At 37.5% G+C, this 27,316-nt stretch overlaps 1 long non-coding RNA gene across 1 annotated transcript in view; it reads left to right on the top strand.

The window, feature by feature from the left end:
* The window catches only part of LOC138845229 (uncharacterized), a 134,607-nt gene that overhangs the window by 84,364 nt on the left and 22,927 nt on the right, over nucleotides 1-27,316 (top strand). The window contains exons 3-4 of the long non-coding RNA XR_011382123.1: nucleotides 19,235-19,296; nucleotides 21,159-21,399. This is a non-coding gene — a long non-coding RNA (uncharacterized lncRNA). The remainder of the gene's footprint in view (nucleotides 1-19,234; nucleotides 19,297-21,158; nucleotides 21,400-27,316) is intronic.

Here is a 27,316-nt window from a genome sequence, read left to right as displayed (position 1 = left end):
CACATGAGCGGCAGGGTCACAGCACTTCAGCTGCTTTATCAGGTGCATTAACAAGGAGCTGAATCAGAATTAGAGCAGCCATGACCAAACTGGCACACATATGGGATGCCTGTTCATAGGTGGCGACTTAAACCACTGTGCCACAAAACTGGCAGCAAGTAGAATATTTTACCATTTCTGGGTTTCACTAACTTGAACAAACTGCTCAAAATAAATAATGTCTATTTCAATACAAGTTCAAACATAAGGTGGATCTTGCATATCAGTATTTGCCTATGAAATGTTATCAACAGCCCTGCAGAATGTATTTATTGTTTGTTTGGAAACCCATATAGTTGTTTACTGTTAATAATCTAGCTGGTTGATAACAGTTGCAGACAATGTCTTATTTGACAGCCAGTATAATAGATGCTAGAAAGACAAATGCTAAATTTTTAAAATTTCTTTGCAAATAGAAATAAGAATGTGAACATATCTGACAAAGCTAATAAATACATACTTAGGAACAAAACCAGCAACAATCATAACAGGTGTTGTGTGTGTGTGTGTATACATGTGTAGGTGTGCATGTGTAAGCCAGGAGATTTTGGGAAATTTTGACAAAAAGCTAGGCCATGCTGAGATTGCTTACCTCTTTTTGTGGTTCTGAATGTGAATACCGGACCTGAAATCGCACCCAGACTTTTACTGACAATGCAGAACTCATGGATCTTTCTAAGCAATGATACTCATTTGCCTATTTATGAAGTATGCTACTATACAATATGTGCTACAATTGTTAGTCTTCTTGGTATTTTCCTCTTCAGGTGTGACCTCGAAATTGATGTTATTGATGCTTCCAACCAGGGTCTTCTACTTGATACTCTTAACCTCATCTCATTGGGTTTTCAAAATCACTTCCAGGTCCATCTACTTCCCTTCAGCTTTTCAATCATTTTTTCTCACTTCCTACATAGCCAGGTCAAAATTCCTTTCCTCCTTTCTTTAAAATATCATAATTCTTTGTCCTTAAATTCATTATATAATCCACCTTTCTTCATTTATGACAAAATCTAAAACCATGGAGATCAATACTATATATATTTTATGTTTTATCCCCTAAAATTTGATTAACTAAGTAACTGCCTCTGTAGTGGGCATCTCAGAGCAAGGGTCAAACCTGCAGGTTGTGGATGTGCTGGGAGTCTAATTGCTTAGGAGGACATCATTACTGAGGAGGCAATGACTGGACGCCTAAACACAATGAACATTTCCTAAATTGGGACTCTCTGTTCTTCACAATCTGCCCTTACATTTTCAAACCACATAAAGGAATGGGAAGAAATTCATTAGAAAGGACCTTTGAGACAGGCATTAAAGGTGCATTAGATGACAAAAAGCAAAATAGAAATTTGATTATACAAAACCATATGTGGTTCATCTTGCATATGCTTCTACTGGCATTCATGAGTCTGTACCAGCCCCACAGATCCCTGTCAGGTTTTCAGATGAAAGAGACTCTAATCTGGCTGCACCTATGACATAGTTATATTACTAGGGAAGCAGTGAGAACTTGGAGCACACAATTTTGTATCCTGAAAACAGGAGTTAGATGAGGTTGATTTTCCTCTATTCCTTCATGGTAACTACTGAATAACTTAAATACAAGTAGATTGGGTGAAGTATAAAGCTGACAGAATATAGGACTGTGTGGAAGTTTAATGTGTGGAAGTGTAGTTGGGGATTCTGTGAGTTCCAGCAGCAGCAGCTGTTTAGAGAACTTGCCAGAGGGGCTCCAACTGTCATCAGGGACCATGAGATTTCAGGGACTTCAAAAAACCTGAGCACTGGAAAAGTTAAGTTAAATTTCAGATAAAAATGGTTATGGTGCTTGCCCATGGAGAGCCACCAGTGTTATTGTGATCCATCTACTTTGGTGTGGTCCTTGCAGCAATCCTAGGATGTAAGCATCGTATTGATTCCCATTTGAAAGGTAAGGAAACGGAGTTCAAAAGGATTTAGAATTTACACTTTACAAGTGCAAATCAGTCTTCTCAGTTTCTCTTTTAACATCTACCTAATATATTCAAGTGATCTATTACATCAATCTAGCATTGGATGAAAACTATTTTATTTCCTGCTTGTGCTTTGCTTAATCTTTTTTTTCTTCCCTCTCAATACATATGTTTAAAAGTAAGCATAAAATGTTTCTCCTTTTGTCTTTAATCTAAAAAAAAAAACCATAAGTATCAAATCTTTAAGCTAACATGTTCATTTGAGTCTGAAGACTCTTGAACGATTTATTCTCCTTTAATAGCTGAATTGTGGACACATTTTGTTTTCTATAGAATTGGGTCATTTAATGCATTACTACTATGTTTTTAAAGGTGTTCACCATTTTCCACATTTTCACTGATATTTTTTCCAAGATGATTTTTACCATTGCTTAAATAATTTGTCAATATTTGCTATTAATTTCAAATACTTTGCATTTTTTTCTGCAAAGACTTTCATCAGATGCATCATACAATGTGAATGGAAATAGAATGGAAGTGAATTTGTATTACCTACCCAGCAAAGGCGCTTACGTAATGGGATTTTAAAAATGTGAACCAATTGTTCAAAACTCAGATGCCTTCAAGTACAGTGTTGTAAAACCTGTGGAGTCCTTTGATGCTGTAAGCTGATTTTATTTTCTTTTTCTAGCATGGGCATAAATAAAAATATAGAAAAGGGTTAATGATACCTTTTAAAATTATTATGTGTAAAACTTCCAATCCAAGAAAGTACAGAATTTCTGATAAGCACTGGATTACAACACCTTCTTTATTCAATCTAACAAGGAAAATGTGGGAAAAGTTGATATAACCCAAATATTCTAGACATTTAAAACTTAACAAGCGTGGTTACTTTAGGTCAGCGTATTTGTCATGAAATGAATCCAGTTCTTCATGCCTGGTCTGCTTCTCTGTAACACACACTGCGGTACTTTACCTTCTATTCCTTCTCCTCATTACCCACTTCTCTATCAGAAAACTTCAGAATAACTTCTCTGCAGGACTGAAGCTTAAAAGTTATCAGAGTAGGTTTCTAATGCCCAAAGATGCTTTGCAGTGAATATCTTTGTGTGCACATATTCAGTTTGATTTTATTTTTGTATGTATAATACAGGTCTTAAAAATTTGGTTCCAGGTAACTTTGATTGAAAGTGATGATGAGTAATTAAAAGGTAAAATTATCTATTTTCTGAATTCCCAAACCCAAATCTTGTAATGATAAAGATAAGGTTGCTTTTAAAAAGAAAGCTGGACCACATTGCAAATGTCTTTCTTAGTACCATAAATAGAAACTGCAGAACATTTCCTTTCAAGTACTTTCAAGGGGCCAAAAGGGCTTAGAGTTTATTGCAATTTGAAGCCAGTTCATTTGCTTCCTTATGTTTACATGCTGAGCAATTTTCATTAATTCTGAAGCTAACAACATAGAGGATGATATTATAGGATTACATACACTCTATTGCATGCATTTGTGCCATAGAAAGTTCCCTCCCTCTCCTTGCCTCTGCTAAGACAAAGATCTTTAATAAAGTTGAGTGAGATTACTGTAAACACACTTCCCAGCCTCGATTATAACAGTTCAGAGATTTCAGCAATGTCGAATACATTGCCACTTCCTGTGGAGCAGAGCCACCTGTCAGAACAATACATTAGGGCGTGGGCTGGAGGGGAGCTGTGAAATGGATAATTTGGGATTGCCTTGTGTGGGTAATTCCCAGAAAGGATCATCTATTGCCAATTCTTGATGAAACATTGATTTTTTTCTAAATATTCAAGAAAAGGCTTCATCCAGTAAAACTCAGATTCAGAAATTAAAAGGTAGGCTCAATTCACAATATTTATAAATGTCAGGGTAAGGTGTTCTCTTAAACATTGTGACCAAAAGTGTTCTAAAATAAAGCATTTATAAAGCATTTTAAAATTGTATCAACATAATATGAGCTATACAATTGCTTCCTTAATTTGTAGAAAGAAAAATTTGGTTTGCATTAATTTCAAGAAATATGCAATGCATATTCAACTTTCAGTTTCAAAGGTCTGGTGCATGTTCTGTCAGGGGCAGAGAGTGTCCTGAGAATGCTTTGTATAAAAGCAATTCAGAACATAGGCTATCAACAGTTAAGATGCTCCAAACTAGATGATGCCTTGATCTTGACAATAGTACCTTCAAGACTGCTTTCCCTTTGTATGTATTGAGTAGGCTAACACTACACAAACCCTATCAGGTAGGAATTCTTACTATTATTTTGCAAGTTAGGAAACAAAAACGCTAAGAAATAAAATTGTCACAAGCTCAAACAGCCTGTAAAAAGCAGAGTTCAGATGTGAGGCTCAGTAATCTGGTTCTATGTTTCATTCTAAGCTATAAAATAAAAACAAATAATGGATCTAGCAATTGTGTCTTCTTCTGAAGATCCAGGGATAGTTGTGTCTAAAAACTGATTTCCAATAGTGCTAATGAATGAATTTGAACTCCAGGACAACTTAATTAAATATAGATAATCAGGAAAATTGCTTTGTCATTCAATTCCCTATCAAACTGTTTTTTGTTTTTTTGTTTTTGTTTTTTTTTTTATTAAAAGAACTGCTCCTTCAGCTGATGAACATCACGCAACTACTGCAACTGCCAATAACACAGTGGCTACTCCTTGGACAATTTTATTAAAGATTTATTTATTTGAAAGTCAGAGTTATACAGAGAGAGGAGAGGCAGAGAGAGGGAGAGACAGAGGTCTTCCCCCCGCTGGTTCACTCCCCAGATGGCCGCAACGGCTGAAGCCAGGAACCAGGAGATTCTTTCAGGTCTCCCATGCAGGTGCAGGGGCCCAAGGACTTGGGCCATCTTCTGCTGCTTTCCCAGGCCACAGCAGAGAGCTGGATCAGAAGTAGAGCAGCCAGACTAGAACTGGTACCCATATGGGATCCGCACCTCAGGCCAAGGCATTAAGCTACTGCGCCACAGTGCCGGCCGTTCCTGGACAATTTTTAGATTCCTTCATAAGAGTAGTACATGAGCTTCTTAGGAAGAATATATCACCATTTCCAAATATCATTTGTTAGAGGCAACTTCTGTGACAATATAAGTTTCTAAGAACATCTCAAGAGAAGGAAAACTAATGTAGTTACATAAGGATAAAAACCTTGTACCAATAAATATGAAAACAAGGAATAGGAATTTGTCTTTTATTCTAGATAGTTATTATAGAAATAAATCACTTAAGCTTCTAAGCAAACAATGGGACCGCCGGCACCGCAGCTCCATAGGCTAATCCTCCACCTGTGGCGCCAGCACCCTGGGGTTCTAGTCCCGGTCGGGGCACCAGATTCTGTCCTGGTTGTTCCTCTTCCAGTTCAGCTCTCTGCTGTAGCCCAGGAGTGCAGTGGAAGATGGCCCAAGTGCTTGGGCCCTGCACCCACATGGGAGACCAGGAGAAACACCTGGCTCCTGCCATCGGATCAATGCGGTGCACCGGCTGCAGCATTCTGGCCACAGCGGCCATTGAGGAGTGAACCAATGGAAAAGGAAGACCTTTCTTTCTGTCTTTCTCTCTCACTATCCACTCTGCGTGTCAAAAAAAAAAAAAAAAAAGAGAGAGAGAGAGAAAGAAAAGAAAAAGAGCTATAATTTTGCCAGTAATAGAGATTGACGATATCAAAATCTATACCGAACTATGGAGATACCAATATTAATAATATGATCTTTAGCAAATTAGTATTTATTGTGCATTCATTTGGCATTCGGCACTGGGTGGAGCACCTATTGCAATGTCTCATTTAGTCTTCATTAAAAACAGTTGATATAAGTAGTACTGTCATTCCTATGTACATTATAGGAAAATTAACAGAAAAGAAGTAGGTGTCTTTTCAAGGTCAAATTTCTTAAAAGTAGTAAAGATGCTATCAAAATTAAAGTTTGGATGACCGTAGAGTATATATAACCATTAACTGTCCTTAAGTTAATGGTACATAATAGATTTACACAAAATTAGTCTAATGTACCATTTTTTTCTTGGATGATTTTTCATGAAAATAATATATGCCTTTCATATATATCACTGGTAATGCAAGGTTAGGTACAATATTCACAAAAACTGAAGACTAATATAGTGTTAAGACTTTCAACTAATAATCCTCATGCTGGGAATTTAACAGAAGATCTGATAAAGCCAGAACATTTATCATAAATTAATGAAACTCTAACAATAGGTGAAACGTAGAATAGCCTTTGGGAAACTTTCAGGAAGTGGCATACAGCCTCAGTACATCAGGTTTCTGTGAAACAGGTCAGAACAAGGAAATGAAACTTCCTTCTAAGTTCATTCCATCAAAGTACTCAGTCCCCCTGCCTGCTACCTATGAGGCATTAGGTTTCAAAATAAGGCAGAAGGTTTTTCTTTTCTGTTCTTTTGGATCCTACCAGCCTTTTCTGAAAAAGCAGTATTTACTTAAATAACTGTAACTGACGTTAAAAACAGCAGCCCTCCGAGGGGATGAGGATGAACTTTATAATATAAAGAAGTCACTGATAGTGATTCCTCAAAATGGCTTGAAATGCTCCACACTCCTCACAGTCATCTCTGACAATCAGGGCCGTGTGTATTTATTTGTAGAAAAGGATTGCCAGATTATCATTTCTTACAGTTGGTTTTGCATTTACTAGAGTTGAGTTGAAGGAATTTGTAGGCAACGGCCCTATCAAGGTTGTCATGACTACACTCTGTCACCCTCAAGCAAAAGGAAAATACAGCACAGAGTAATAAGTGCAGCCTAAAGCAGATTTTATAAAAGACCGGCCAAAGAGCTTTGCCAGGATTCTCATCTATCTTAAATACTAGGAGTCAGAACTATGACAATTGCTAATGGTTTGATGTCTCAATATTTGCCCTGGCTGTCTCCATTGAGGTTTTTAAGGGTTTCTATAGGACAAATGAGGAGGAGAAATTCTCAGTGCAAACGGAGTAAAGTGCCACTGGCACGTTAATTAGCCTTGCTGTTGATTCTCCCAGAGTTCCAGGACAAAGGCCAAATCAATAGAAGCGAGCACTAGAGCCAGCGGCCCTTTCTCATCTCCTCCTCCTTTCCTCCTCTTTCTCTTTCTCCGTTGCTTTTACTTTTCTTTCTTACTGTAGTTATTACCATTGACATAAGAGCTCAAGCATTGCAGCTGGTATCAGTCGCCCTAAAAGAATGACTTTCCAGCATTTAGAAACCTCAATTGCAAATTGACATTTCTGTGACATCCAAATCCGTGATCATTTTTCTGGTCATTCATTTTTATTATATCTTACAAAAATATGAGTCCCTGAGGATGAGGAGGAAAATGAAGTCTTCCTTCACTGCAGTTGGTTTGAGAAGCACTGATCTGGAGCCTCAAAGCCAAATACTGACCTATAAAGTTGGATCTTTCAGAGCTACCCCCACACTACAACCCCTGGGAGGGTGGGGATAGTGCAGAGGGGCAGCTTCCAATATGTTTCTATTGGCAGACAAATTCAGAGATTAAAATTATTTCTCTTCAGGTTTGTCTGCGTAATTTCTCATGAGAATGTGTATTGCAAGGCAGAATAAAGCCACCTGCTGAAAGTACATGAAATTCCCCTACCCTAGTGATTTAGGGTGAACAAGCAAGATTGGGCAATATTAATACACAAAGGTTGAGTTGATGCACATTTTACAGTCAATTCTTGAAACTTTAAAGTTTAACCAATTGCAAATATTCTTCCTGAATATACATCTTCCAGAATTAGTAAAATTGACTGGGGTGAATGCCAGCATTTCTAGGTCAGATCTGGATAGGATTTTGCTCACAGGTTACTGGAAGATTTTCAGAACAAATAGTTGGTCTCATACAATTATTCAGCAATACAAGTGTGGCTCTAAGGGGGAAAAATAAATATTGGTTCAAAATTTATCTTAGCAGAGGATCATAGACTTTAATCCTTTGCCATTGCCATTCAGAATCACTATATATATATATATATATATATACACATACATACACACACACACATATACCTATGCCATCGTGTATGCGTTCAAGTTACATGTAAATGGGCTTTAAAATTTCATAAATATTCTCATTATCTTCTAATTCCATTTTCTTTTTTTTAAATATTTGATTTATTTACTTGAATGAGTTAAAGAGAGGCAGAGGCAGAGAGAAAGAGAGTCTTCCATCTACTAGTTCACTCTGCAAATGGCGTGGCCAGAGCTAAGCCAATCTGAAGCCAGGAGCCAGACGCTTCCTACAGGTCTCCTTAGTGGGTACAGGGGCCTAAGGACTTGGACCATCCTCCACTGCTTTCCCAGGGCATAGCAGAGAGATTGGAATTGGAGCAGCCATGGCTTAAACCAGTGCCCATATAGGATGCTGGCACTGCAGGCGGTGGCTTTACCTGCTATACCACAGCATCACCACCCATTTTTTTTTGAAAAACAATTATTAAAATATAATATACATACCAAGAAATGCATTGAAATGAACACATCAATGAGTTTTTTTTTTTTTTTTTTTTGTCATCTGGTCACCCTAATTACCAATGTTTAAATTAAGAACAAAGCATTGCTAGTCTCTTGAGAGTCCTCACTCTCACCTTGCTTTCCATTCCTTTCTTTTTAAGATGGGAAACAAGAACATATTGCTATTTACGTATTATTGGGTGAAACAGTATCTATAACTATAACCAAATGATTGACATCCACACAATTTTTATCCTCTCTATATTTTAAATAAGAGAAAGCATGATATTTTTCTTTTAAGAGGTCTGAGGGTCTGGCTAATTTCCCTTAGCATAATGATCTCTAGTTGTATCAATTTCGTTGCAAATATCAGGATTTTCTTCTTTTTAATGGTGGAGTAATATTCCATTATTCACACACACACGGGTGCACATACACAAATTTTCTGTATCCATTTATCATTTGACAGGCATCTAGGTTGATTCTTTGTCTTAGCTATTGTGAATTGTTTTGCTATAAACATGGGAGTGCAAGTAACTCTTTCATATACTGCTTTCATCTCCTTTGAATATATGGCCAGCAGACACATGAAAAAATACTCAGGGTCACCAGCCATCAGGTAAATGCAAGTAAGAACGACAATAAGGTATCACCTTGCCCGAGTTAGAATGGCTATCACCTAAAATTAAAAATAATAAGAAATGCTGGTGAAGATGCAGGAAAAAAGTACCCTAAAGCACTGTTGGTGATAATTATGGAAGATTGGTAATTCCTCAATAAAGAAAATACGGAGAAAATATGGAGATTGCTCAGAAAAGTAAAATTAGATCTTCCATACGACCCAGCCATCTCATTCTTGCAAATACATTCATTTTCTTTTTTTAAGATTTATTTATTAATTTGCTTAATTGAAAGGCAGAGTTAGAAGAGAGATGGAAAGATAGAGAGACAGAGATAGAGCGAGAGAAAGATCTTTCATCTACTGATTCACTCTCCAAATGGCAGCAATGCCCAGAAATGGACAGGCCAAAGTCTGGAAGTCCATCCAGGTCTCCCATTAGTGTGCAGGGGCTCAAATACTTGAGCCATCTTCCACTACTTTCCCAGGAGTGTTAGCAGGGAGCTGGACTTAAAGTGGGGCAGCCAAGACCCAAACTGGCATCCATATGGGACGCCGGCATAGCAGTTGGTGGCTTAATCCATTGCTCCAATTTAATTTTCTATAAACTTTTTGAGCCCTTTTCTTACATATTTAGGGGGCAGAAAATGTTTATTATGAAAATCTACTTATGTGTTTCAAAAGTTTTACACCAACATGAATTTATTTTTTAATTTTTTTTCTGTAATATTTTTTGAACACCCACGTATACACACACAGACACACACACAAACACACATTGGAAACACTAGCGGCAGAATTTGATATTTTACACCTGATTAGAGCACAGTACATGAATGGTAACTGAGGTTACCTATACCAAGATCTTTTGTCCACTCCTTTTTTTTTTTTTTCACAATAAAGTTGATACATTTTTCCGAGTCTCTTTTCTTACAGAAAAGAATTAAAACTGAAAGTTGTCTAGTTTTTCTCAGGAAATGCTTTCAAAACCATGGTCAGTTCAGAGGATTAAATGAACAAAATATAGAAGAATATGAAGTTCCGGAATGGAAGTTGAAATAGAACCATTTGTTACTCTAAGTCTAAATTCAAAAATGCAATAGATCCTCAGAACTGAGCCTGGAAGTAAATTCTCAAAGACAAACACTGTGCTTAAAAAAGAACAAATTCAAAAAGAGCACTTGGTTCTCTAATTCTTGACAAGTGTGGCTCATTTTCACTTGCTTTAGATGGATGCCTTGTAGGTTACAAATGATTTTACTCCTCAGAGAATTTTCAAAGTACATGTGGACTCCATTATGTTCCGATCCTCCTCCCCACTCCATTAAAATAAAAGGAGAGAAAGAAAAGCTAAAAGCTTAGCAAATATGCATTGAAAGGGATGATTAATTTGGAACTATTTTTGTTAGAGACAATCAAAACTAGCTGGTCAGCCCCACAAGGTAGATAACTGTTCAATTATTTGATTTGCTTTTTCTTCACCCAGGCATCTTTGTGTGCATGCCATTAATATTCAAGCACAAGCACATTAATAAGCAAACTGAAGCCTCAATTTGCAAATATCAGTTGGAGTTAGATTTCCAGAGGACTTAGTAAAATTTGGAGGAGCTGCCTGGTGCTGGGTCACTACATCTTCTACAACAAAGATGACTGTATAAGGATAAAAGTCCATTTTAAAAGAAAATTTTACCAATTTTACAAATCCTTTGAATGTGGATTCAACTTAAAGCATTATTATGCTATTTAAAAAGCTCAAATTTATTCAACACTAATAAGTAAATCTTATGCCAGAAATGGATTTCCTGCTCTTGTTTTGAACCTTATTTCTACTAAGCTTTCACCTTCATAATCCCTTCTTTTCAATTCTACTTGTTTTGCCAGGAATTTAGGAGCTTATGACATCAAAATAAATAGCCCACAGAACTGAACAAAACTGAATAAAAATTTGAGCCTGTTTAAGAGCAGACATTACTGACATAGGAAGGTGACCTCATACTATTTTCATAAAGGGAATAATTTGACAACAAATTTCGTTTGAGATGCATTTCTTGAAATCTAACCTAAATAAACATCTTGTTTACAGAAAGACGTTAAGTCGCTGTATACTAACCCATGTTGTTTCAAAAGCTTCTCATCAACTTTCTTTGCACCACTGAAACACAGAAATTTGGTCACAGAATCTGGTCCCACACAGCCCTTCTTTGTTTCCCTTAAATTTAGAGTAGAAGCAGCAGAAGGATACAGTAGTTTGACAGTGACTGGTAAAAATACATGGTCAAGTCTTGCTCTCCTTTTATGAAAGCTCTGGGTCAGAGTGGAGAACCAGACCAGACACGGTAGAACTCAAACTCACGATGAGGGGATGGGCTGCTATGCTGCTGAGGCGTCCTTTGGGTTCAGGGACCCAGGGAAGAGAACAGAGCCCCAGTGAAGGAGAAGATAGGATGATGCCAGCTCAGACACAGGGCATAATTCAAGCAATCAGTGTGATGGAAGTAGTTAAAAGAGAATTTCTACAATCGTGACATGCTTTCAAGGATTCTAAGTGATTTACACACTAGATCGCTCTAGATGGGAAATGTTAAATTTCTTGTCAAAGTGGCTGTGATCTCCTTTAGTATGTAGGCACTGTCAGCTTTCTGCAGCCTATGTTAAAGATCTACCTTGTTTAAAAATATCTATCTTGCTTAAAAAGAAGATCTATCTTGTTTAAAACAGAGAAAAATGAACCAAAAGAGTAAACATACATCAATCTGGTGAAGGCTGAACAAAAATTATAACAAAAATTCTTATCAGATCATTTTTCTCTAAAAGAGTTATTTCTACATTACATTTTAAACTAGAATAGCCATCATGATTATGAATCTCAGCCAAATATGTTGCTCTTTTTTTTTAACCTCTTCTCACTGCTATTGTCAGAAGTGGCTGTAATCTCATGCAGATGAGATATTGATCTGTTGCCCATGTTCACTGAACAGCCAAAGGGGAATCGCATTACCAGCTACAAACTCCATCAATCATAGTCTCCTTAATAACCACACTTAAACGATCTCTCTTGGCATTAACTTATATTGCACCCATGGCTGGCATCCAGACTTCAAAAAGAAAAAGGTCCATTGTGAAGAGTAGGTTTGAGGCCACTATTGATAATTTAAATAAAAGGTTTTAGGCTTCCCCTAGAACAATAGGTTTTTATTAAATTAGCTGATTTAATCCAGTTAATTTTTTTCAGATCTACACAATTACAGCAGAGGATGTGTGGATTTGTTTATAAATGTAGGATTATGTCTTTAACATCCAAATTAACTATGTCTAAATGAAGCTTGCACCTGCACACAGAACCTGAGGACATATCTTTGGATTGCATTCTTGGCTATTTAATGCATTTCCTTTTTCTGTCTCCCTGCCATTCGGTACAATTGCATATTTGAAAAGTTATAAAATAACAACCAAAAATAAGAAAAAATAGAAATGGAGATAAAAGAGGGCAAGAATGACAACAACAACAACAACAAAAACTATCACTATTCCTGATGGGGGAACTAATAAACTGTTCTTTCAAGCAATTGCTTCTTTCCCACTGTCAGCTCAGTTGTCCCACTTCACCTCTGATGGCCAGGACAGAAGAGAAAATCAGAAAGAGGATGTAAAAAAGGCACCTGCCTTGGGATGCTTTGTTTCCCTGGCTCTCCCCTGGTCTAACAATGACATCAATTCAGAAACAAGTCCAGGATAAAATAGCTATTCCTGCCACACCCCACTCGGATCTTCATTGTCTCTTTTTCCCAAGTTTGTTCCAACCAAGAATGTGACTGAGTTTACTTCCCTCTTCTCAAACTGCATTGGACCAAAGCATCTTTCCAAAGCTGATTATAACACAGCTTCTTAGCCTTTCTCCCATGCCGAGCAGCAGGTGGTAGTGAGGTGAGACCCAGGATGAGGCATTTGTCACAATTTCCAGGTAGAAGGGGGTGATTTATAGAAAGTCATATAAGCAGTTTGTATTTGGAATAGGCATACAGCATGGGAGGTGTTATTGTGGCTTCATTTTCATCCAGAAGCTGTTAAAACTTAATTGCTTCAGCAGAAAGAGACAAAGGAGAAGTTGATTAGATTTTCTTTATGTAAAATCTTCTATGATAGAAATTGCAACTATGTACAGTCTAAAATGAATGCAAAGTCAAACAAATTGCTGATTCTTCCCTCTCCCGTTACTCCTTCTGATGTAAGCGAGTGTGGTAGAGCCAAGGTGGTGTCTGAATCTGTTCACGCCAAATGATGAACAAAAGAAAGTTTTATTTCTCAATCCTTCTTCCAAAACAGACACAAAAGTACTTGTTTATATTTAAAGCAAATAACTAGAATATTAAATATGAATTAAATATTACATATAAATATTAAATGTGAATTAAAACCGGATGTCTCAAATCATGTTACACAGAACACCACACTACAAAAGTTCTAACGATCCAAGTTCCTGTGTTCCTATTAATGTGGGAAGCAACATATCAAATATTTCCATATGCATTACTATTCTGAGATTAAGAAATATTTATTTGATTTCAAAATTAACAATGTTTACTCCAAAAATGCATTTTTCGTTTTAAAAAAATTTCCTTAATTTACTTGAAAGCAGAAATTCACAGAGACAGCACGAAACAGATCTCTCATCCAAAAGTTCAGATCCTAAATGTCCACAACAGCTAGGACTAGGGTAGGCTGAAGCCATAAGAATTCCATTCAGGTTTCCCACATGGTGCAGGAACCCAAGTACTTGAACTACCATGGACTGTCCTCCAGGGTGCACATTAGTAGGAAATCCACTATGGGGTGTGGGTGTCCAAGGCTGTGTCTTAACTGCTACCACAGGTGTCCACCTCAACATATGTTTTTCTAATTTACTGATGTCTAGTCATTTTGAAATTGTGCGTTTAAAAAAATGAAGAAAACTAGACATATCCTCATATCACATACAAATTTGTTGTGTTGGAACTTAGGCATCTCATATCAGAAGGCTGACAAAAGTCTAGCTTCTCCATTTCCTATCCATCATACTGCTAAACTACCTGGGAGGGCAGCAGGTTATGATTCAAGGGCTTGGGCCCCTGCCACCCACAAATGAGCCCTGGTTGGAGTTCCTGTCTCCTGACTTCAGCATGGCCCAGATCTTGCTGAGAAGGCCGTTATGGGAATGAACCTACAGACTGAGTATGTCTCTCTATTTCCCCCCTCCCACCATCCTACCATCTTACTTCTCTCTCTTCTTTGTTTCTCTGCCTTTCAAACAAATAAATCTTATTCATAAATTTACAAATGAGAAGAGCATGCACTAATAAATTGATACAATTGCATACATTGTGTATCAGATACCATTTATGGCATTGAAAAACAGAATATGTCTGAGCTGCTATTTATTACCCTGCTAATATACTAAGCGCTCATGAATAAATAACTTCCACCACAGAGAAGATTTAAGCACATGTGTTTCCCTCCTTGCACTTTTCAAGGAACACATTTCATTACAGAAAAAGAAAAAAAAATACAGCAAGGCATTTATAAAACTGTATGGGTTCTTTCTTCATGCGACAACCTCATCTGGGTTACCAAGTGTGCTAGCACATTTGGCCACACCTATTTCTCTATGCACATAACAATCTGCAATTAATGTGCTTCTATTCCAGTTGCCAATCATGTGTCACTGTATGGATGGCATTATATGTATGCACACATGTGCACATATTTTTTTATGTGTATGACAATATTTTTACATCAAAACTAGTGGTCTATGTAAACTCCAAGTTCCCTAATAGAGGATTCCCTTCACCAACATCTTTTCACATCAAAAGTTGCTCCTTCTTTCGCAACTTCAAATTCTAGGGCCTTTGGAAGACTTTTTCATTTCTCCACATTCCATACCCTTCCCTCAAGAATGCCACATTGGGCCGTGGACATCAGCAGCATGGCAACCGCCAGGCCAGCTGCAGATGTGTCCTTCCTCCTGGCCAGGAGCAAAGGCGCAAGCCTGCTGTACCTGGACCACATCCGCTGCGGTTCTGCTGCAAGAGTGCTCTACAACCCTGCATGCCATATCTAGGCGGCAATCCTGGGAGAGACTCCAGGGCGGTGAACCCTGAAGGTCCACAGAGACCTCATGAGGGAGGATCCGGAAGGGAGTGTCCCGGATACCACTGTCCACCTGAGGGCTCCGTGGGCCGCAGCTGTCTCCGTTGCCTGAAAGTGCATCTGAGTTTCCGTCGTGTGCATTTCTGACAGGCCCTGGGAAGAGCAGAAACCAGAAGGGAAGTGTCACCATGAGCAAGATCTATTTATTGCTTTGAAAGTCAGAGTTACACAGAGAGAGGAGAAGCAGAGAGAGAGAGAGAAAGGGGTCTTCCATCTCATGGTTCACTCCCCAGTTGGCCATAACTGCCAGAGCTGTGCCAATCTGAAGCCAGGAGCCAGGAGCCAGGAGCTTCTTCTGGTCTCCCACGTGGGTGCATGGGCCCAAGGACTTGGGCCATCATCTGCTGCTTTCCCAGGCCATAGCAGAGAGCTGGATCAGAAGTGGAGCAGGCAGGTCTTGAACCCAGGGCTTCAGGCCAGGGCTTTAACCCACTGAGCCACAGTGCTGGCCACTTGGCTTCGTTGTTTTAAATGGGACATGAAGATAGGTGGGGAAAAGCTTTCCAAATGACACTGGCCAGGGTCCTTTCAGCACTTAATGCATGCCATATTCATATTGATCTCCCTGAATCTTGCCAGCAACCCTGGCCACTATGTTCCACTGTTGTTCTCCCTTAGCAGATAGGGAAACAGGCTTAGGGCAGTTAAGCAGCTTCTGAATCTCACACAGCTGGTATAAATGAGGCACAACCACAGATCCCGCTGTTTATATTTTAATTATGTTTATTTATCTGAAGGGCAGAGTGACACAGTGAGAGAGGGAAGGAGAAAGGAAGAAAAAGCTGGATTGATTCCATCCTCTAGTTCCCTCCCCAAATGCCCACAATGGCTAAGGCTGTGCCAAGCCAAAGCCAAGAATCAGGAATGCCAACCAGATCTCCCATGTGGGTGACTGGAATCCAGGTGGTTTGCTCATGGTAGGCTGCTTCTCAAAATGCATCTTGGCAGGAAGCTGGATCGGAAGTGGAGGTGCGACTCCAACCCAGGCACTCCAAGGTGGTATGAAAGTGTCCCAAGTGGCAAAAGGATTTGCTGCACCACACACCTGCCCCCAGATCACACTCTTAACTGCCATACTGAGCCCATGTCCTGGGACTTTGCTTGCCCTACAGCATCCTAAGTGTTGCAGTCTCTAGTGTCAGGCAGTGGTAGCAGGGAACATCACAGCTACTGAACAACTCATTCATTTATTCAGTCTGCCATGGGCTATTCACTGTCCCATGTTCTGGGGATATAAGGGTGACATGGGCAGCCAGGGTTCCTGCCTTCTTGGAACCTAACATTCAGGATTAAGATGCACAGAATAGGGCCGGTGCCACGGCTCAATAGGCTAATCCTCCCCCTGCGGCGCTGGCACCCCGGGTTCTAGTCCCAGTCCGGGCGCCAGATTCTGTCCTGGTTGCCCCTCTTCCAGGCCAGCTCTCCGCTGTGGCCAGGGAGTGCAGTGGAGGATGGCCCAAGTGCTTGGGCCCTGCACCTGCGTGGGTGACCAGGAGAAGCACCTGGCTCCTGGCTTCAGATCAGCGCAGTGCGCCGGCCGCAGCGGCCATTGGGGGGTGAACCAACGGAAGGAAGACCTTTTTTTCTGTCTCTTGATGTTTGAGAGTGTGTACTCAGAAGCCAGACTTTTGGGCTCTATAGCTTGTTTTTGACTTGCTTAGAGTATACCTTCAAAGCTCATCACTTATCCTCTCTGTAAAGTTGGCTTTCTCATCTGGAAAACCAGATGCAAGTATACAGGAAATAACAGAGGGAAAAATTTGGATAAGTGTTAGCTCTTCTTGCAGGTTGGATTTCAAGGGAACAAATTCTGCAGAAGATAGTGGGTTTGTGATGCAGTTTCAACTAACTTTTCAGCATTTACCACAAGGAACCCCGCAACTGGAAAGATCGTTCAACACTGTGTTACACTGCAACTGGGACCAGCACCCTTTAACTTGCATATGGTTCAGGTATCACACTCAGGCTTCCCTGGGAATAGGGCATGATCGGGGAGTGGGGACTCCTTTTAGACCACTATGGAGAGAGCTGCAGGCTGCTCTTGCAGCAGAATTCTCAGGAACCACATAAATAAATCTTTCAGCCTAAAGATGAGTTTGCAGGACTGGGTGATATTCAGAGGGAAATATCACAGCGTTCACTTCCCCTGTTATTATCTTTGTTGCTATTCAAATTCACATAACTCATGCTGTAATCTGTTTTCTTTTGCAAAATCTGAATGCTATTAAGATTTTAGAGGCAACTGTGAACAGTAAGAGCACAGAAAGAGTCCCGTTTTCCTTCAGTTTTATGGTAACCCTCCTATTTGGTGCTGATTTGGTGTTTGTTCATTCCACAAATGCGATGGGTGTGTAAGAAAGTATACATATTTTATTCTGGACTATGGTTTCTGCATATATACTCAGCAGGAATGTTTTGTTTTAGGTATCATTTAGAACCACTTTCTTTCCAGTAATCATAAAAATTATAGTTTTGGGAACCATTTCTGAAGAATTTGTGTTTTCATATTGAGAGATGGCCATAATTTCTATGACTCAAAGTCAACATTTTCACTGCAAACAAGTTGGTGTTTGGAGAATCCAAATATATGCAGTAGGCTTATTAGCACAAGTCACCAACTAATGCTGGGATTTAGATAATGGGAAATTTTCAAAGAAATTAACATACAATGCAATTATTTTCTTTTAAAAATATGAATGAACATTCTACAACATATTGTAAGGTAAAGGTAGTGAAAAGGAAATCAGAATTTTATTGTCTAGACTCAACATTGTGTGGCATAGCTTATAATACTTAAGGTTCTAATGGATACATGCTATTCAAATCAGGAAACACAGTATGTATGTGATCAATGTGTCTATGATGCTTAAAGATACAACTGTTGGTTATTTCTGATTTTAAAATGTATTTTTCTGAGCCTCATTCTCTTTTAAACTATGTACTTTACATGTACACATATACACATACAATTAAACATTTACACCCAAATATAGGAAATAGTAACTATAATTGACATGAAAAAGATCATCAAAACTTTATTCATGAAAATGTATTCAGTATTTCTAGGTCTACTTATTGTATAATTAAGTAAAAAATAAACAGCCTACTTCTATTCATTTCCTACATAAAGAAATAACTTAATATACACAGCAAATAAAATAAGGATTGAAGCCAATTTCTGAATAATCCAATCAAGCTTTCCCCCTCCCAACCCCCTGCAAGTTAGATTGAAAAGTTAGGCTTCCACATTTGAGTATCCATTGTGCAGAAATTCTACCTTAAATGTACTTATTGAATGGTATTTAAAGAAACTAAGACCTCAGCTAATATCTACACCATCTCTTTCCAACTTGCTCTTGAGAAAGTTGATTATATTTGGTATTTTGGGTTTTTTTGTTTATTGTTTGTAAAAAATTGATTTTACCAACTTCAAATGGTTTAAAAGAGGCTTAAATAAAATATTGTCTCTGAAAGATTTAGCACAGTTTCAACCATAGAAATTGTAGAATAAATGGCAGAGACAGTCACTTCCATTTTATGAATGTTGACAGAGAACATTAGTACAACTTGAAACCATATAGCATTGTGTACTTTCCCTGTTAGAAATTATATTGACACTCAATTATGTTGTGTAAACAAGTGCTGTTTTTAGATTTTCTCCATGGAAACAAAGGATAAACGGATGAAAGTTTTGTGTGATAGGAATTGAACACTTATTTTATGTTTATCTTTATCATTTAAATATATGATACAGAGCTTGAAATGCTGAAGTGTATCCAATGCAGCCCATTAGATTATAAATTCAAATGTATATTACATATAAGATGCACAGTCTTATATAATATCCTCGATGTATAATTATGCAAGTAAATTAAAACATTTATTATCATGTGTTAAAAATAAATGAATGACATGAAATTGTGTTGCTTAAATACAGATACATTTGTGAAGAAGAACATGCCTGGAATAACAGAAAATTTAGTCCAGCTTTCTACCTAGGTGAGCCTCATGTTTCATCTCCCATGAAACCATCAAATCAACAACCTTTTATTATATAAACTCCAAACCATTTTGAACCCTATAAAATTGAATAACCCACTCTAGTCCTTTTTTATTTTCATCTGCATACTTACACAATAGTCTTTTTCTTTTGTCAATGCATTGATTTGCTATAATGAAGTTGCCCAGTCATCATTATTTACATTTTGTATTTCAAATGTCTTCATGTCACATAACAGGAATAGTCAGGTATTGTTTGAATTCACTTTGCCCCTTTCCTTTGCTGGTGAACATTTTAAGTAACATTTTCTACAGCAGTTCGGCAGCAGGAAACTTAATAGAGATGCTGTTTCCATAACAACAAATAGGATTTGAGCAAAAACACAATGCTCAGTGGTTACTGTTCCTCACAGCAGGTAAAAGCAGTTATTCAAAATTACAAGCAGCATGACATTGAAAAAAAAATAAATTAAAGCAAGGGGTGCTAAGAGTTCTGTTCCATATTTAGTAAATGTTTAACTCATAAATGCTTGAAGGGGCAGCTGTAGGATCCTATTCCATGCAGTAGTTCCCTTTCACACATGACTAGAAAATGAAGACTAGACATGGGCATTCAATTTTTAGATACTAACATCTCTTTGAGTCAGAAAGATATCCACAAGACGAAGTAGAATATTTGCTAAATTGACTACCTGACAATGTTTCATAGTTATTTATATACAATTTCTTGTTATCACAGTTATTTACCCATTTACAAAATTTTTCTCTAATTTGTTACTTTATTTTATTAAATTGAATAATTTCATGAAGTTCCAAGATGTTTCATAGTAAAACAATACATATAATTGGGCCTGAAAGACAACCATATTTTCATAATTTCTTCAGAATACTTTCTTATTCCAAAATCTCACTTCCCAGTTCCTATGATTTTTCATTTCCTTTTAAATAGGCAACTATAAAATACATGTAGACTCATTTGTCTATTTAGAGAAATAGGATTTTATTTTCCATTTATGTGAGTATTGGAAGAATATATAACTGTAAAGTCATAGCATAGTAAAATAATTAAAGTATAATATTTTATAATATCAAATACGCAGGAAGAATTTCACATGTAATAAATTGAAACCTCAACTCTTAAGGAAAACCCTTTGTTTATGATTCCTGACCAGTGGGGAGGGAGCCCTATGACTCATATCAAGAAATCAGATTTTCTGCTTCTCAATGGGTGTATTTTCATTTACAAGCCTCTCTAATTGGTAGTTATTTCTTAGTGTAGATAAGGTAGCTGATCAAGAAATTAAAATTTCCCTCTTTGTTTTATCTGTTCCATGAAGGTGGACATGCTTGCTCTATCTCCCATTCTGCTTAGTTATGGGAGCTTGAAGTAGAAACTGTGTGACAATGATTGTGTGTAATTCATAAAGTGGTTCATATTCTGTTCATTCTGATACCACATCAATAATAATCTCTACAACATTTATCTTTGTGCCTTGACAAGAGAACATAAATGGTCTTTGTTTTTAGTAGTAATAGCCATTGTTTACTTGGGCAATTATGTACTAGTCGAGGTTTGGAAATTTTATATATTTTATGTATTTATCATATATAGTCATATATATGATATATAAATATATATTTGAACTAAATGACAGTACTATTATTAAAGGTAAACTAAACAGTTAAGTAATGCTGTCAAGGTTATCTAGTGGGAACTGTCGGGTGTGGAGATCAAATCCAGGTCTGTCTGTATCTGGAGACTGAATTCTTCACCACCTGATGTGTGGCTGTTGCATGTCTAAAGGCTGAAGAGTGGTATTCACTCTCTATTCTTCACTACCCTATTTTCCCTTAACACATAGCTGGAGATTCTTGTACCCTTGGAGCATCCAGTTCATCTTGCTTATAGAAAATACCCAGTGACTGGCAAGCTGCTGAATGCAGTGGGCAGAAAATGATGAGCAGTGAGTTCAGAGCTGAAGATAAATGGAGAAATAGCTCATTGGTATTGACCCTGTGGTTGGCTGAAGTCTATGATGGCCCTGCAGTTTCTACCTTGCACAACTCTGTAAACTCTACTTCCCTTGAGTATAAGCAAAACAGGTGAGTTACTTCTAACCACCAGAGTTTGACAATATGAAGGAGATTTGAAGATGTAATTTAATGCTCTAGTATGTTGACTTTGAACTAATTAGAAAGGAGATTATCTTGAGTCATCCCAGCCTAATCAGGGGAGTTATTTCTTTTTTTTAAATTGATTTATTTAAAGAGAACATATTTCAAACATTTCATATATACAGATTTTGTTACATAATAACAAACCTACCTGCCCTCATCCTTTATTTCTTATTTTTTAGAATTTTTGAGATGACATACTTTAAATTTACTTTATAATCATGAACTTATTGTCCACTAAATGACAAATTCGAGTAGTATGTAGATAGACCACTGTTCCTCTTGAGTACAGACAAGGGCTATAAACAATAACCAAATCTCAGGATGTCAATTTTGTTCATATACATTACATTTTTTGTACTCTCCATATTAGTTATCACGAATCAGAGAAAACATGATATTTGTCTTTTGGAGACTGGCATATTTCACTAACTCTTATGGTCTCCAATGGCATACATTTTGTTGCAGAAGTGGAGTCATTTAAAACAGGATCCAGGTGTGATGGCTTAAACCACCACATAAAAGCCAAAAATCTGTGTTGGAATGCTGTGCTGCTCTGGCCCAGCTTCCTGCTCATGCTCCAGGGAAGGCAGCAGATGAAGAACCAAATGCTTGAGCCGCTGCCACCTATGTGGCAGTCAGTCTGATGTTCTGGGATCCTGGCTTCAGCCTGTGCCAGTGCTGCCTATTGTAGCCATTTGGGGAGTGAACCAGCAAACAGAAAATCTCTCTCTCTCTCTTTCTCTCTCTCTTTGATCCTCTGCCTTTCAAACAAACAACAGTACTTAAAAAGATGTGTATATAAATATATACACATCTTTTTATATATATACACATGTATATATACATCTTTATAATATATATACATATGTACATATATATGTATATATACATATAATATATATACACATGTATATATACATCTTTATATATATACACAAATCTTTTTAAAGATATCTATCATTAGATATATATATTAGATAGATATATATATAGAGATATCTTTTTAAAGATGTATGTCATTATATATATATAAATATCTATCTTTATATAGATAGATATCTTTATAGATATCTTTATATAGATATATATAACTATCTTTATGTAGATATTTATCTATCTATACATGAGGAGGACCACATGGCAGAGCATGGAAGGCAACCTCAAGACATATATCTATATCTTTATATATCTAGAGAAACAGTGAGATTGAGAATCCAAGCTTTAAAAGGGAGTTTCAAAGTAACAGAGATTTTCTCCACTGTCCTCAATGAAGCAACAGCTGTACTGTCAACATCTATGAGGAGGACCACATGGTAGAGCGTGGAAGGCAATCTCAAGATGCAGTGTATCAGTGCAGTAGCCACAGGAATTGCATATCCATTATACCACTAGAGAATGTTATGGTACAGGAACTGAATTCAGCCAAAACCCTCATAGGCTGTGATGTGAGCTCCATGCTTCACAGAGAACTAAATCTTGATTTGTGACACACTGAGAGGAGGACCAGCTGAGTCAAATCCAGACTCCTGGCCCATGTAAACTGTGAGATAATTCATTTGGTTATAGAAAACTAATAAAGACACCAAAGCAATCCAATCATACGATAGTACTGCCAAAATTGCACAGTCAGAATTTTACACCATCACAGCCAGCAGGATAGCAACTGGAGTCTGGCATAACTCTCCATCTGATTATCCTCATCTATTTGGCAGTTGCTAAGGAATAATGTATAGAATTGGATTAATCACTATAAAGGACTTGGAGAAAAGAGAACCTGAGCAATTATAAAATCTAAGGGGTGGGAATTGCTATCTTATACTGCTTGCCACCTCTACTATCCATTATACACAGGACTTGTAGTGAAAATAAATGTTTCCTTTTCTAATCTCCTATTTTATTCTATTTGCTGTCACTCATGGATTCAAAACCGTATTTGTTATATGAATGCTATATGTTTAAAAATGTACTGGCTTTTTAAAATGAGAGTTAGGAGTTAGCACCATCATAGTATTAAATTAAAATAAATATTATACAACATTATAGAAGGTATAATTATCTAAAGTGTGGTAGCCAATCTAAAAGTTTTTCCATAATTAAGAAGACTTATATCCAATGAGTCGTGATAACAATTATCTAAATATCTAAAAATTTATTTTAATCAATTACACTTTGAAAGAAGTGGGCACCTTATTTTTATATCTCTAATCAGAAGGCACTTCATGGAGCCTATAGCTGTGCAACTCTGAGAAGTGATATCATCAGCAATAATTTTGGATAAGCTAGGGTTTTGTAGCAATCAACTTATTAGAATTTGAAAATAAGGTTTAAATGAAAGTTGAATACAATTAAAAGGGAAAATTCTATCACTGATCATTTGAATACATGTGCCAAAATTTGCTTGTTAAGTTATGTATTTGTGGTCTCTATTTTTATTCATTTTTTTCAAATGTGGACAAGGTTATTCACACCAATTTTTTCACAGATGGGCTGCTCACAGAATGTCATAAGAAAGTAAGGGGCACATTGCCATAGCTCAAGCAAATTCACAGAATCAAAATAAAAATGGAAATTCTTAGAGTCTAATCTATGATAAAAGTTTAGATTGATCAGTTCTAGTATTTCAGCACTCAGACAAGACAGACACTTTGACCCAAAGCAAAGAACAGTGTGGCATGCAACGTCTCTCATCATTGATAGATGCTATGTACCCTGGTTATGAAGCAAACTGCCGCATAGTCAAGCAATATAACAGTGTGCATATCCCTGAAACAAGCTCAGTATGGAGGTTTCATAATTGCATCCGAGCAGATAATTAGGCAATTAGAGCTATTAAAGGTTGACAAAGCACCAAGCCTAGATGAATTATATTCCTGCTTTCTAGGAGAAGAAACAAGGGAAAATGAGGAGAGACCATCAAGTCTTTTCACTAGGCTTCTGAGGGGCCCAGAGGGTAAAAGGTGGGAGGTATGACCTCACTTTTGCCATCGCCAGGATTCAAGAAGGGATCAGGAGATTTATTGGAGATGTGAAAGTCTCATATCATTTGAACAGATTATATTGAACACATTAATAAGATGAAATTAACTTTGCAAAATATGTAATTGGGTAAAAACATGAGATGAAAATAAAACAATGGAACTAATGATTTAATTTCTGAAAAGCAGCTGATGCCCTGGCTCATATCAAACATGCATCTTAAGCAAGCTAAGAAGCATAGCAAGGAAAGCAGGTTTTTAAGAAGATTGGATTTTGAGTGTGAGGAAACAGAGCAGATTAAATTGAATTTTACAATTGAATAATACAAACTAGGAGGGACCAACAGTTGTGGCCCTAGACTCCCTAATGTGCTTGTGAAATTCACAACGATCGTCTATGACTTCAAATCATTTCACTTTCCCAAATTGACAAATGTAATTGCTGAGACTGATGAAAGAGAATACTGGGATACTGCTTTGGATTCTGTCAGAAAGTGCTTAGGATTTAACAGATGGTGCATACATATGGAGGCTGAGAAGGTTAGGAAGGTAATGAGACTGGGGACCAAAAACACTTACAGTGTCTTAAGCCTCAAATGCAGCATAATTGTGGTTGGTAGAGTAGGCAAAACAATTGAGTTTAATGTATTCATAATGTTTGTCAGAAGTTCAAGAAACAAAACCTGGAAGTGTAGACACTGAAAGCCTGAGTCAAATGACTACAGAAAACTCTCCTAATACAGTCACTAGAAAATTCAGGCAATAAATATTTATTGATGCAAAATGAATGGAAGTGTGTCATTGATGATTTTATAGACATGGAATTAACAAACATCAGCAAGTGTTGAACAAAAGGAAGTGGAAATCACTGACTACTGAATGCTATTTGAACACAGAAACAGAAGATAATACCATTCTAAGTTTGGCTCATGGGGCACAGAATAAACATGACCTGCACATAGATGGAGGTCACTTTTGAAGGACCACGTAAAGATGTCTCCATAAGATTTATTGGTTAATCGATGCAGAAGATCTATAGAAAAACTATAGTATTCTCTAAAACGATATTTAACCCAATAAGTGAACAAATTATAAGTGGAAGAAGGTGAAGTAATTCAAATTTGACTCTAATATGTCATTTATTGGTAAAGAACTAATCATGGCTATTCCTTGATAATGTAAAATACATGCAATCCGTAATTACATCATCATAAGTATTTATCAAAGGACATCACACACATCAGGCATTCAATCCATATAGACCAGAAATAGTATACAGAAAAAATGAATTATTATAATTACATAAATGTAATTCAATCCAAATAAAAGGGATGGGTTTAAAAGAAGGAGGTACAAATTTCCTTTGATTTCATTTTGTCAGAACAAAACTACTTCAATAATTTAATCTATAGGGTTTCCAGTTGTCTTTTTTTCTAGGTTCATGTTTACAACATGCTTTATAATTTATCTCAGTTACATGAAGTAACAACATCACTGCCTGCCGACCCATACAACTTCTTACTTTATTTCTGTCGATTGGCTTGGACTCAACTGTTGTTGAATATTTAGAGATTTCCCTCAAATTTTAGTTCAATAAATGGTAGCACAATCAACATGATACACTCCTAGGCTTGTGGCTTTTTCAGTTGTCACATTTTATGAAATTCTTTAAGATACAATCTTAAAAGTGTGTACCAAACCGTGATCCTTCTCTCACCTACATTATTTCTCAAACCAGCAGCCAGGGTAATCCCATTGAAAAGACCAGATCACATCTGCCCTCCATCCAAAATTCACCATCCCATATCCGTTTCACTCAGAGAAAAAGCCAAAATGTGTACAGTGCCAATATATTGTGTAACACAATCTTAAGTGAAGCACATATTCCATTTAGGTTATTGCCTGAAATACTTTCCCCTGTGATATTTACATGGCTTATGTGTTCTTTTCTCAAATGCCACCTTATTTGAGTGGCTTTACCTTACTACCAATGTTCTCCTTACCCAATTAATTTATTTTCATGTGTTACCTTCTTAACACAGCATATTAGTATTTTTTCCTCCCTATACCTCTCATGAATGTAACCTCACATAATGTGGCTGTTTGGTAACTGTTACGTCCTTGAACATAGCACATGACCCAGCATGTGACCAGAAATAAGTGGGATGATAAGTTGCGATGTGTACAGGTAGTAACGTGCACACATTGAAGAAATTTAGAAGTTTAGTTGTTTAGATAATAACAAAAACATTCAGTGATTCAACAGATATCGATTGAGTGCTTACCATGTGCCAAGCCACATTCACAAATACACCTGACTGGCACATTCTTGGCCAGGGCTCTCCTTTTTCCTTTCAGAAAGAGTTCAAGGCCAGTGCCGCGGCTCACTAGGCTAATCGTCCGCCTTGTGGCCCCGGCACACCGGGTTCTAGTCCCGGTCAGGGCACCGAATTCTGTCCCGGTTGCCCCTCTTCCAGGCCAGCTCTCTGCTGTGGCCAGGGAGTGCAGTGGAGGATGGCCCAAGTGCTTGGGCCCTGCACCCCATGGGAGACCAGGATAAGTACCTGGCTCCTGCCATCAGATCAGCACAGTGCGCCGGCCGCAGCATGCAGGCTGCGGCGGCCTTTGGAGGGTGAACCAACGGTAAAGGAGGACCTTTCTCTCTGTCTCTCTCTCTCGTCCACTCTCCCTGTCAAAAAAAAAAAAAAAAAAAAAAAAAAAAAAAAAGAAGAAGAAGAAGAAGAGTTCAGCTGTGGTTTTAGAAAGACCACTGGTGATGGTAAGTGTTCACTTGGGGAAGCTGAAGGACTGAATGTAGATTCTCCAGGACAGACCCTTCTGAAATGGAAGCCTGGTTAAAGCTGAAG

The sequence above is a fragment of the Oryctolagus cuniculus genome, chromosome 14 (assembly GCF_964237555.1).
Source record: "Oryctolagus cuniculus chromosome 14, mOryCun1.1, whole genome shotgun sequence".
NCBI lineage: Eukaryota > Metazoa > Chordata > Mammalia > Lagomorpha > Leporidae > Oryctolagus > Oryctolagus cuniculus.
Note: the sequence above shows the minus strand (reverse complement) of the source record. Positions and strands in the feature narration are given on the sequence as shown.